This window comes from Syngnathus floridae, chromosome 1, assembly GCF_059516105.1.
Source record: "Syngnathus floridae isolate MCC-2025c chromosome 1, RoL_Sflo_1.0, whole genome shotgun sequence".
Lineage (NCBI taxonomy): Eukaryota > Metazoa > Chordata > Actinopteri > Syngnathiformes > Syngnathidae > Syngnathus > Syngnathus floridae.
This window is the reverse complement of record NC_142413.1, coordinates 4,814,634-4,826,858: the sequence shown is the minus strand read 5'-3', so window position 1 is coordinate 4,826,858 and position 12,225 is coordinate 4,814,634. Positions and strand designations below refer to the sequence as shown.

The following is a 12,225-nucleotide window of genomic DNA, read 5'->3' as shown; positions in this document are numbered from 1 at the left end:
GTTTAAAACTAGGGTTAGGGTTCAAACCAGGGTTTTAAACCAGGGTTAGGGTTTCAAACTAGGGTTTTAAACTCGAGTTACTGCACCTCACTTAGTTGGTCCACTGTTAACTGCACCCATTGCCGATATTTATTGATTGAGATTATTATTTCACCCCAATAAAAATTCAAGCAATCCGGGATTTCTCTGGCATCATCTTAAAATGTTCCGGGGCGGCATCCTTCTCCCTCGTAGTCACGGACAAACGCGGATTATAACAGGTTCCCTTTTGTTGGGTATAGTTGTTGTGATTGATGTAGTTTTCCACCAGGGGGCGTGCTGCTACCATGATTTAAAAACTGACTGTGATCCACCCCCCCCTGCAGAAATCTGGGACAAAACGACCAACTGAGCGAGCATGTGCGCAGCACGGGCCACATGAGGCGTTTGGGAGAGGTCTTGCAACTCAAGCAGTAGCAGAAACGCGCAGGTTGTATTGTCGTTATTTTCATTGGATAATCAAGTTTTGATGACGATTATGTTAATATTGCAGACGATGGACGGATGGACGCAGATAATGGACAGGAAAAGATGGATTGTGACATCAATATTTGATACTGGTACACGGTACTGTACTTGAAATGACACCGGTATCATGATACTACACCATCAAATACTGCTGGTAAACTGAAAATGGATCTCAATTTGTTATTAAAAAAATGTAAGTGCCGAAAACATTGAATAAATGTTATTAATGATCGTGAATACAATATTAATCACAATAATTGTGATTATTTGTAGCATAATCATGGAGCCGTGATATCAATATGAATTCGTGGATTGATACTGTGCGATTCAATAATACAACGTAAAGCACACCATTGATATCGGTTGCTGGTATTGCAAAAATGATGAATACACGATTGCACGATCTATCAGTAGCTACTTGATGCTGTCGGTTTGCGGTTATTTTGTGGATTTAGTCTCGATAATTTAGCCAACAAAATGGCTGGCAGATCTTCTGTGACCTTGAAACCCTTTTTTGTTTCTGTGCCATTGTGTGGCCGTTGCGAGGAGTTTGTCGTTATAGCGACGAGGGGGCAACTTTCATTTCATTACGGGCCCGACTGGTATTGAACCAAAGTAAACGGACGTCAGCGCCGTGGGTCTGTTAGTCGGGATGACAAATGGCAGAAGGCGGCACAGCTGGAAGGCCACTGAAACCAACGTGCTTGCCTCATGAGTAACAAGCTAGCAACGGGGCTCCGAAGCTAGTGATACCAACACGATGACTATTGCAAGATGTCGCTTTCGGTATTGGTCTTAATAGAATAATATTAGCTTTAGCCGAATTTTCATCCGAACGGCGCCATAAATAAATAGTTGTGTTTGTTTTTCGTCACGTTCCGCCTCAGCGCGGGTTCACATGGAGGTCTCCCCTCGCCTAATGATGTTTACTTTTAGGATCCTGGCTCACGGGGAGGGCATTGCGCTTACGTTACGCCCGCCGCTTTATTCCGTCGGTCTCGAATATGCAAAGCGACGCCGTCTCCGGGTTCACTCGCAGTTTGAGAGGATTTGCTCAAGTTTGTCGCTAATCCCGCCGTTGACCTGATTTCTTGCTAACTGCTCGGCTGCTACTTTCCAAAGGTAGACCAAGGGGGCGGAGGAATTTTTCGCACAAGTGACCTGCGTACGTCACAATCGGCAACAATACGATGTCTCTTTATACATAGCTAAATAACAAACGGAATCGTATGGTGTAATAATTGGAGTCAACCGTATTGCAGTGTGATGGGAGTGAATCATATAAGTTAGCTTGAACACGAGTATTTTCGATTTTTTTTTTTATTCGTGAAGGTGTTTGACGGTTGAGCAGCTATTTTCTGCTCAAAATAGCAATGAATATGAACACAAAAGTGAAAGGAAGGCGCTGTTTTCTCCATGAAGGAAGCATAGAAAGACGGCAATCAGGCAATGAGTCAAACACGCTGTGCCAGAACATTTTAAAAAAAAAAAAAAAACATAGCAGAGGCCAGAACGCAATCAGGGTGCTTTGTGCTGCTACGGCAGCCATTTCCACTTTGTCATTCATGAAGTAGCTGAATAGGGGGACATGTGAGCGATTCATTTGGAGGGGCGGGGTTTACTCATGTTCATCGTTTGCTAGATGTAAAGGGGCTCACTGATTGGACCTCAAGTGCTTTACATGATGCTAATTGCGCATCCGCCGCAATTAGCGACCGGTGCCAATTACAGAAAAGCTAAATGGGAAATTAGCAGTCCTCCAGATGCCATAAATGGGAGCGTACCATTTGGATTTTGGGATGGGGCAATTAGACAAGTCTTAAGAAAATATCTTCCTCCATCCAGGTTTTTATAATGTAAAAAACATGTCACTGGCATATGTAGAAAAAGAAAGACACATTAGTTGTCCATAAATCACTTTCAGACCAACTGAGTGAAATTAGCCGACGTAGCAGATTGCTGACATTTTGCTGCAATATATACAGCCTCTGTCATGTTAGCCGGGTTCGATTCCCGGTTGAAAAACGGAGCGCGCGAAGAGAAATGGGAAGAGAAATAGTCTGATTGGCGACTCCACTGCAGCACTGCAGCCATGAAAAAAAAAAAAAACAATCTTAGGGAGGATGGATGGCCAAGGCGGGAGTGGAAGGCAGGGAATGAAAAGGGAGGGGGGGGGGGGTCGGTAAAGGCGCAGGCTCTTTAGGCTGCTAGCGCATATATATAGTGGCGCTATGTTTACTAATGGACACCATCACTCATCCGCCCACGTTGCCCGGGCGATCGGCGTAAAAAATGAGAAAATGGAGACTGCTGAGTTACGCCTGGGCTATATCATCTTCCCGGAGGGGACTTCCTACCTGGATAAACTTTGTGGATCTTACGAAGAAGTCGTCTTGTGTCATTTTACTTTTGCGAGATGATGCTCAGAGCAAATGCATTTTGACATATTAACTCAATCCCTGCCAGCTCTTTTCAAAGCAGATTGTTTGTTCATGCCGTCTTTTGAAGCAGCATCCACTGACCAGATTTTCAAAAGTGACTTATTCGGCATTGTGGAATCCTCGGAGAACTTCCTCTCAACCCACAATGCTGACAAGCCAGCCTTTTGCCGGAAGCGCCGTTTAACCTCCGCCAACGAGAGCGAGACTTTTTTTTTTTGCTTTGCAGCCGGAAATCTCAACTTGCCTCCGGCTTGCAGAAAGTCACCAACGAGCCTGTCATGTTCTTCCATAACCTTGTCACAGTGGCTACGTCAGGGGAGAGCACAAATCAATTCAGGGCAAGCTAACTGGGAATATTCAGACACAGAGGAAGCAGGGCATGGCAATCACTCAGCTGGAAAAACCAGCAAAAAAATTCGAGGCTTGTTTCAGATTTGGTAGCGAGAAGACAGAATCTGTTAGCCTGGCTCGTTTTTGAAGGACACCTGAATATAACCACCCCAAAACTGGACACTTAATCGCTACCCCTGATCATAAAAACAACTCTACTTCTAAACTAAGTCTCAACCCTAATCTACATAATTGCACAACCTTGATCCGAACCCTCATCAAAATATGTTCCTAACCCTTATCAGAAATCCTAAACCTTAACCCAAAAATTAGACCACAAGATGATTTACCGGGCCAAAACCAAACCACAACAATCAACCATAATGCTTGAGCTCATCTGAAGCGATCCTAACCCAAATCCTGACCCCCCCAACCCAACCTAAATCTACACACTCACCCATGACTTGAGCCCCTAACACAACAGACGGCGCTTTTTAATATCTGCCAGCAATAAAATAAAATCTTTTTTTTTTTTAAATTGTTATTTGCACTTTTATAAGGGAGTAAAACTTTGTTGCCACGGGTCACGGTTAATTTGCCACTATGGCATCCCGTACCTTGAAAAGCGTCCTGCGAAAACGTCATGTGCTCTGCCAGCTGGCGTACGGTTAGAAGCCCGGTGGAGGATTAACTGGTACCACTATGCCAGCCTATAAATAGTCGACCAACTGCTTCAGGAAATGAACCATGCTGGAGAGTCCCAAAGGCTCCTGAACAGGTTTTCGCCTTTTATCCACTTCCACTCTGTTAGAATTCTTTCTGCTTGCGTTCACTTCTATTTCCGATTGATGCTTCATAGAAAGAGCGGGAGAGCGAGAGAGAGGCTTGCTTGTTCACTACAAGGCTGCCGCTTGGTCCAGAAAATGACACCACAAATTGAATGAGACTTTCTCGCCAGTGTAGACCAATTAATTGACCTTTGAGCACGACTAAAATGTAAGGAGCCGAGACCAAGATCGAGGCATTAGGGGTTGACCAAGAACAACAACAGGTATGAAGGAGATGAGTCAAGATCAAACCGTAAAGAGCCAAGATCAAGATTTAAGGAGCCCAGATCTAGTCAAGACCAACATTTCGAGGTAGCTCAGACCAAGACTTCAGGGACCCAGATCTAATCAAGATCACCACGGTGTCAAGATCAAGATTCCGCAATTAAGACTAAGTCAAGTTTAAGACTAACATTTTGAGGAACTAAGAGCAAAATAACAATTACAGTACGCCTGAGACTGAACACAGTGAAAATGCAGTCCAGTCAAGTCCAGTCCAGTCCAGTCCAAAACGTTCTTGTGGCATTCTTGCCACAAACCTCAAATTCTTCAGCACTCCATTGTTGCGGATAATGTGACTTGCTTACTAAAGGGAAGATTACCCTGCTAAAACAGCGCTACCTCAGGCTACCAGACGGGGGCAGCATCTGCTCTAAATTGGGCCAGCAACAACGGAGGAGTAGTGTATGACATTCACAGGTCATTGCCTCTATCTCTTTGTTTGGCCGCATGGCTGCCATTGGCGTTGTTCTTTGCTCTCACATAGAGAGAGCTCCCCATTTGCTCCCCCCGCCGCGTGTTTTATGCACAGTTAAGAAATAATCTCATTATGATGTTGAATTTTTCCAGAGGCAGATAGGCAACCCCGTGGCTAGCGTTTGTCCCTTGTTTTCATATGGATTGCCTTTAAGCGTCACAGGATTTTTATAATATGAATTCAGCATGGCAAATGGCGCCAAGGGTGACAAAAAATGGGTGTTGTCACCAGTACCCCCCCTCCATCCTCAGCTTCAATCACGTGTCATGTTGCCGTGTCCCAACTGGAGCACTTGGGAGTTACATAATGCGATTTGGCAGGCCTCGGCAACACTCGGATGCATCCGCGGTGTGTCGAAACCACAAACCTGCTACAAGATGCTGTAGCGTGTCACTCCACTTTAAGGTTAGGAGATGGAGCGGAATGCCAATGAGTCTTATCGTCCTCTGTTACATAACAGACATGGGGGGGGGGGGGGGGGGGGGGGGGTAATGGAAGAAGTGGGCTGGGTCAGAGTCAAGAGAGTCACACTGAAAAGAAAATGAGGAAAAACTATGGAGAGAAAAAAAAAAAAAAATAAGACCCCACAGCCAAATATTTGTAATTGCCTACTTTGTAGAGTAAAACCATAAAATAGTCGAAAACAGAAACTGTGATCCCAAAACAGGTTAACGCTATTTCCAATTCATCTGATGGTACCTTTATAAATAAATGGCTTACAGGCGATTACATTTAGTTAATTAATTAAATATAATACAAACCTATAAATATAATATGAAATAATAATAATTTTAAAAACAAACAATAAACAACCAAGTAAATAAATAATAAATAAAGAAATCTTGGCTTCTCGCTGACATACAAAATAAACTTGAATGTACTGGCTAAACAATGTTCCAGTGTTTATCATAACAATAATTGCAGAGATGCATTTAAAAAAAAACTTAAAAAAAAAACTAGGTGAGTAGTGTTCTTTTAAATGTCGTTCCCATCTAATATCCTTTTGACCGCACACTGACCACAGGCGCTGGAAGCGCATCCCGCTGAAGAAGCTCATTTCCTTTGTGGGGAGCTGCTTGATGTATTTAGTGTTACCATGGTGACCCTCCTGCACAGCAGACAAGACAATAATGAAACCTCTCAATATGCCGCCCCGAAGAGATGTCTCGCAAAGCCACCGAATGACAAAGTTGCTTGGGATCAGGCTCTGGCTGACTCAGGATGAGCGTGTCTTCCTTTTTTGTTTTGTCTTAGCTGAGTGACGGGCCATTTAAAGGCTCCTCGTGAGTAAGCTAAAAGAAACGTTCGAATGCCGCGGTGCCATTTAAAAGTGACGAGCTGATGCCAGCGTGAAGGAGCCAGAGGGGAGGGTGTAGGTGTTACGTTGATTGGCGCGAGGGAAATGCATCTGCTCCGTCCGTCACTTCTATTGTTTCTTCTTATGTGAGAAGCCACAAAACGGTTGCGTAAGAAACATTTGGTGTTGTCTTTTTCCCTCCCCCCTGCCTTAAAGGACCTTGATTTGTTTTTTTCTTCTGGTTTTCTTCAAAGCTGCTGCCATTTCTTTTCTTTAGGCAGTTTCCAGTTAACACGTGGGCAGGGAACATAGGGCTGGTGGTGAGAGCGAGCAGGCAGAGAGTGAGGCTGACAAGATCCAGTAGCGAGAAGGGCCCAGGTGGAGTCGACTCGAGTGGCATCGAAAGATGGCTAATCGAAACAAAGGGCGACTTGAATCGCTGGGTTTCTGCTCGAGAGTAACCAGCAAAATATCTCACGGACATTGTTGCTTGTGCAGAGGCATCATCTTTGAGACTCTGTTGTCCAGGTCCCTGGTTGGGTGTTGGAGCGATTCAGAAGGAAGAGATCCAGATCTTGTTTGGATGTGGGACACAGCTGGCTTGCGAGGGTGAAGGCCACAAAGAACCATCGCCCGATGGACCGAAAACCCGGCGGGGCAAATCTTACGATTAAAAAAAGCAAACAGCTGAGTGGTTGGTTGAAACCGATTCCAAGAATACAATTTCCACGCAGATCCAGGTTTGTCTGGATTTGGTGGAGATTGAAAGTGATGTGACCAAAATGATTATCTTGTCATAGAAACATCTCGATAGTCTTGATACCAATTTTCTGTGGACAGCCACGAAGGAGATTTGGGGCTGCGGTGAAACAAAATGATCTCTTTTTGCTCCTCAAAAATTATGTCAATTTTTTTTTAGGTGGAATTGGTTTTGATGGAAAGTGCAACTAGCTCGCCGGCTTCTGTAATATTTCAGTCACAGCTCAAGCCCACACAGGGTTCGTCAAGTTCTTTCAAGTCCAACTAGCTAATTAATCAAGCTGCCAATCACACGTGCAAGGGAAAGACTGTTTTTTTGCTCCCCGTTTACAGCTCGTTTGCATTTTTTCACATCGAGAAAGGCTGCCAGTGGCCTGCGCCTCACGTAACGCTAATAATTTACTGGTAAAGTGCTCAAAGAAAACAATAAGATACTTTACAGATGCGTGAACGTTGACGTGCTAACTTCACAAGTTTCTGATCTCGTATTTTTGCTGCTGGGGTCTTTTCTCTTCACAAACGATGACTCCCCCCCCCCTCCCCCCAAGAGTGACTTTTATTAATTAAATACGGTGTCCTGCCTCTGGATGTGCTTCCTCTTTCCACTATTTCCAGGCACTAATAATTACATTGGCATTTAGCTCCACGATAAGCCGACCCCTTTGGCCTTTATGAAATGTTCTCTGGGCAAGGGAGGAAAATACGGTACCCAAACACCATGCCGTGTATCGATCCATCTGCCTTGAAGTCTTGGCATTTTGTGAAAACATACAGGGGCAGTTTTTTTAAATATCATTAATGGCTGAGATTGAGCTTTTTCACTGAACAAAGAGCAGAAACGAGATGATTCAACTTGATGGGAAATCAAAAGTGGCCTCAGCAAAGTGCATCTTAATAAATTGTTTTGTGGGCTACTGATTCCAAAATGCCGATGAAAGTTATCCCGTTAAAATTTTCTGTAATTAGATCATAGAAATGTGCATGTCACACTGCCGGCTGGAATCAAAATACAACATAAGCAGTGGAGGTGAATTATTTGGCTAATTAATAGAGCTGATTTGGCAGCAGAGAATTGGTAGACACAAAACCCACATGAAATGTTGAACCTGAATTTTACGCTCTCTTCTATGTCAATTAGTCATCCAATGACTAATGACTAATGATGTATGGCTCAGTCTGACTGTGAACGATTCGTAAATCCTAAAGATATGTTCTTGGAGCGTCAATAACTAATCAATAAGGACATGTTAGCATGTTTTTAACATGTTAAAATACGTGATGTTCAACATTTAAGGCCGCTTGCGTTAGTTCATCTCCTTCATTTCTTCGTTAGCTAGCTACCGGCACATTTTACCGTCAAGGTATTAAACGACTTTCTCAGTTGGATTCATCGGCACATCTTTCGAAAGCTTGTTTTCCTTCTACTGCCTGAAAATAAAAACGTCCGAGTCCTCTCCTTCCCGTCTTCAGAGACGTGGACGCAGCTGCGGCGGCTGCGAGATAGCATCCTTTCATTTCCGCTAGCCCGATTAAAAAAAGATGGGATTCGGCGAAGACGAAAGTAAGGCCTATCGCTGGCCGCCGCCACCGATCGAGTCCCTTTGCTCGGCCACGGCGAGGACCTGCATGAATAAACCCGAGGTGGCGGCGATAAGCGAGCAGTTATTTTCATAGACAAAAACTCAGTGTTTAGATCAGATAGCGCTAGCCGCCTGTCTTATCTTGCTGTTGCTTCATCATCAAATGAGAATTAATCGGGAAACTGCTGTCGCTCACCCTTTCATAAAAAAAAACCCCAACAACATTGATTATTACAGTGAAGCCTCAACTATAAACACTTATTCTGCCCTCTGCTATTTGTTTTTTGCCTTTTCTATACCTCTGCAAATAGCAGGTGTTAACTCTAAAGAAATACAATACAGCTAGCTAATTACTATTAAAAACAACAACTCATTTTAATGGCATCAAACAATCTATATAGGAATGATATATATAATCGGATATATATTGCTATATAATATATATAGGAATGAAAACCAAATTCATTTGATTTCCGTGCATGTATTCATAGTTATCAGCGGTGGGAAATATGTCCGCTCGCTTGTTGCTGTCACACATTTAGGTCATGCCAGTTGGCATCTCGGTGACGTGCGATCGCAGCAAGTCCCAACGACAGACGCTTGTGGAGCTCGAAATTGTGCAAACTTCTTGTCATGTACTGGCCATCCATCCATCCATCCATCCATCCATCCATCCATCCATCCATCCATCCATCCATCCATCCATCCATCCATTTGTAATTGGTTTAGCTACCGGAGTAATGAAGAAGAAACAAGGTAACTTCAAGATTTTACTTGGTCAGCTATCGCATCTACCCCTCACGTTCCTCGGGCCATAGCTCCTAACATTTCTCCGAGAGAGTGCATTTAGTATGAATGCGGCGTTTGTTGATTTTCTTCCCCCCCCCTTTTTTTTTTTTTTTTTTTTTTTTTTTTTTTTTGGGGCAGCTTGTTTATAGCGGCAGCATATTATCCGACTCCAGCTGCTGCAAGGAGACAGGTCCAGGTATTTATGGCGAGCATAAAAAGTGAGTGCAGTCCCTGTCACCCCCACCACAACAGTGTGAGATTTACAACAACAGCAACAAAAAGGAATGCTCAATTTGTATAGGCAGCCTGTCTGTTTGGATGCTCCCCAATGGATTTTGCACTACAGTATGTGTGTATCTCTCTCTCTATGTGTGTGTGTGTGTGTGTGTGTGTGCACAGAGCCCGCCTGTGCTGAAACACCAGCAACAGATAACAGATGGTACCCCCGCATTAGAAGTGTTTTATTTCCCCGCGGAAGCCAGATATGTCAGGAGTAAGCATGTGCAACATTAGTCATTTGGAATATTCATGCCCCCGCCATCCAACAGTTTTTGGCTTCCGCCATCAAAATTCCGCCACACCGGATTTCTTTTAAGCAAAATCGGGGAATGGAAAAGAAGACCAGCCATTGTATTAAAATAATAGTTGACATGTAGAGATGTTAAGAATAGGGCTGGAACCAGTCGTCAAATAAATCAAATAATTCAAATGCATTAAAAAAAAAAGACAAATGTCAACCTCAAACCTTTGCGGGGATTATTTGGAAAAATAAATGTGTAAAAAATAGCGAATGGACAAAATTTGGAATCATTCCAAACTTGAAAAACAATGTCTACAGTAAAGCAACACATTGTTTAAATGGACTGGCTAATGCTAACAGCCAGGCGCTAACCTTAGCAACCAGGCTAACCCCACAGTCACTTGCTGACTCCCACGTGACTCACTAGGCAGAGCCCCTACTTTAAAAGCCACAAACACTCAAAGTCAAAGCTACTACCTTATAAAATCTAAGTACGCTGGACAAATTTACCTGCTGCTCACAAGCTACAAAATATTTTATGTCTGATTAATAATTGAGCTGATCAGCTAATCTGTCAATACAAAAAATATTTAATGCTACCGCCTGAGTTAATCTAATTCCATCCATTTTACCCCTCCGACACACTGTAATCAGATTAAACACACTTTTTAATAAATACTGTTGTATTGGGCAAAACCAAAGGCCACATTGAGCTTTTTTTTCTTCTTCCCTTCTGCCGCCAAGCTAATAAAGTCGCCACCGGCGTTGCTTCACGGAGTCTTGGCGACCCTTTAAATAAAACGTCGAGGAAACGCGAGACGTCGGGCTTTGGCTAACCCCGACAAAGCGGGCCCGACCTGATGGCAATTATCTCCACGTCCGCTTGCTAATTATAATAAAGCATGACAGGTGCCCGAAACAATTTCAATTGCCTGTGAGCTTTTGCGTGTGCTTGTCTCGGCGCTGATAAAGATAGCCCGGCCGACCGGTCGCTTCTAACCAACGTCTCATTTCCAACAACTTGGCCACAGTTCAAGGTTTGAGCAAAGAATCAGTCCTCAAGGTTTGAGGCAAAGAATCAGTCCTCAAGGTTTGAGGCAAAGAATCAATGCGGAGGGAACTCGGGTTTGATTCCCTAACCCATCTTTCATTTCAAATTCATTTTCATTTCACATTTTCCAATTACTGAGTTTGAGTTGTCTTGTGTATGAAATGTGAAATATAAATAAAACTGCTCTGCCTGTCTTTTACCGCTTCGCCATTTTATTCTGAATTTCGTTTCCTTCATCCATTTCGTCATTAAATCCATAAATAAATCAAAACACCTCTTCCTGCTACTTTCTTTCGCCAGCAAACTCGTCAATACTGACTCAACATCATATCTTAAAATGTCCTCCCAGGAAAAAGGTGCTTTTTGTTATTTGTTACTTTTTACCAATCTTTTGTTGACGAGCTCTTTCAAGCTGCCCGTATAAGAGCAGCGTCGAACCTTCACCACCTTCTTGGCCGGTAATTCGTAGCGCAAAATTGTACTGGGGCTCCGTCTGTTTTCATCGGCTAATGGCCTCGTTCTGGCCGTTAGCACGCGGCGTGCGCTGAAATATTGTCCAAATAATGTTCAGAGAGTGGAGGAACACAGTCTGTTCCAAGTGGCGCTTTCGCACCGACAGATGGCTTGAAAGTAATCGGAGGAAAAGTTTCCGCAAAAGCCAACTCTCATTAGCATTAAACGCTTCGTTGACTTCTATCGCGCTTGGAGAAAAGATGCCATTTGTTAACCCTGTTGATGCCTCTCAAGTTTTACTACCACTGTTTCATACTACGGGGGAGAGGCCTTTCGCTTTTAGCGTTTTTATTAAAATTGATTTAATCCTGCAGAGTTGCCAAGGGTGTTTATTTACTCCGGTCAGGGCGGAGTCTATCCGGGGAGGCGGAGTTTATTTGGGCGGGACAACCTCAATTGACTTCCACTCATTTACCTCTTTAGGCACATCAACACACCTCCCCAATTTTGTCCGTCACCGTGGCAACCGGTGCCTTAGTGATTGATTTGTTGCCAGCGTGGCGTAGCTGCGGGAAAGAAAGCGTGCGTTACATCTTTCCTAATTAAAACAAGATTACAGGAGTCATCGATGGCGGCGAAGGGAATCAATTTGCTGAATGTTGGGGGGGGTCGTGTACAACCGAACCAAAGTGAGATCAACCTCCATTTGCATGTCGCGACGAGTAACGTGGGAGGAAAACAGCCGTTTAATCGCAGGCCGATAATCTGCGATGCGATGTTTTTGTTTGAGCGACGAGCGGCTTCACGAGTGATCAAACACCGAGCCGAATCGCTTTATGAACGATGCGGGGCGGAACCAATGAAACACCATTAGTCACGGATATAATGCTTGATCTGCCAGCTGCCAAAAATAT

General features: G+C 43.8%; 1 protein-coding gene across 1 annotated transcript in view; it reads right to left on the bottom strand.

Moving 5' to 3' along the window:
• The window catches only part of LOC148403503 (fatty acid-binding protein, intestinal-like), a 37,830-nt gene that overhangs the window by 20,719 nt on the left and 4,886 nt on the right, over nucleotides 1–12,225 (bottom strand). The gene's annotated exons all lie outside the window — the stretch shown is intronic.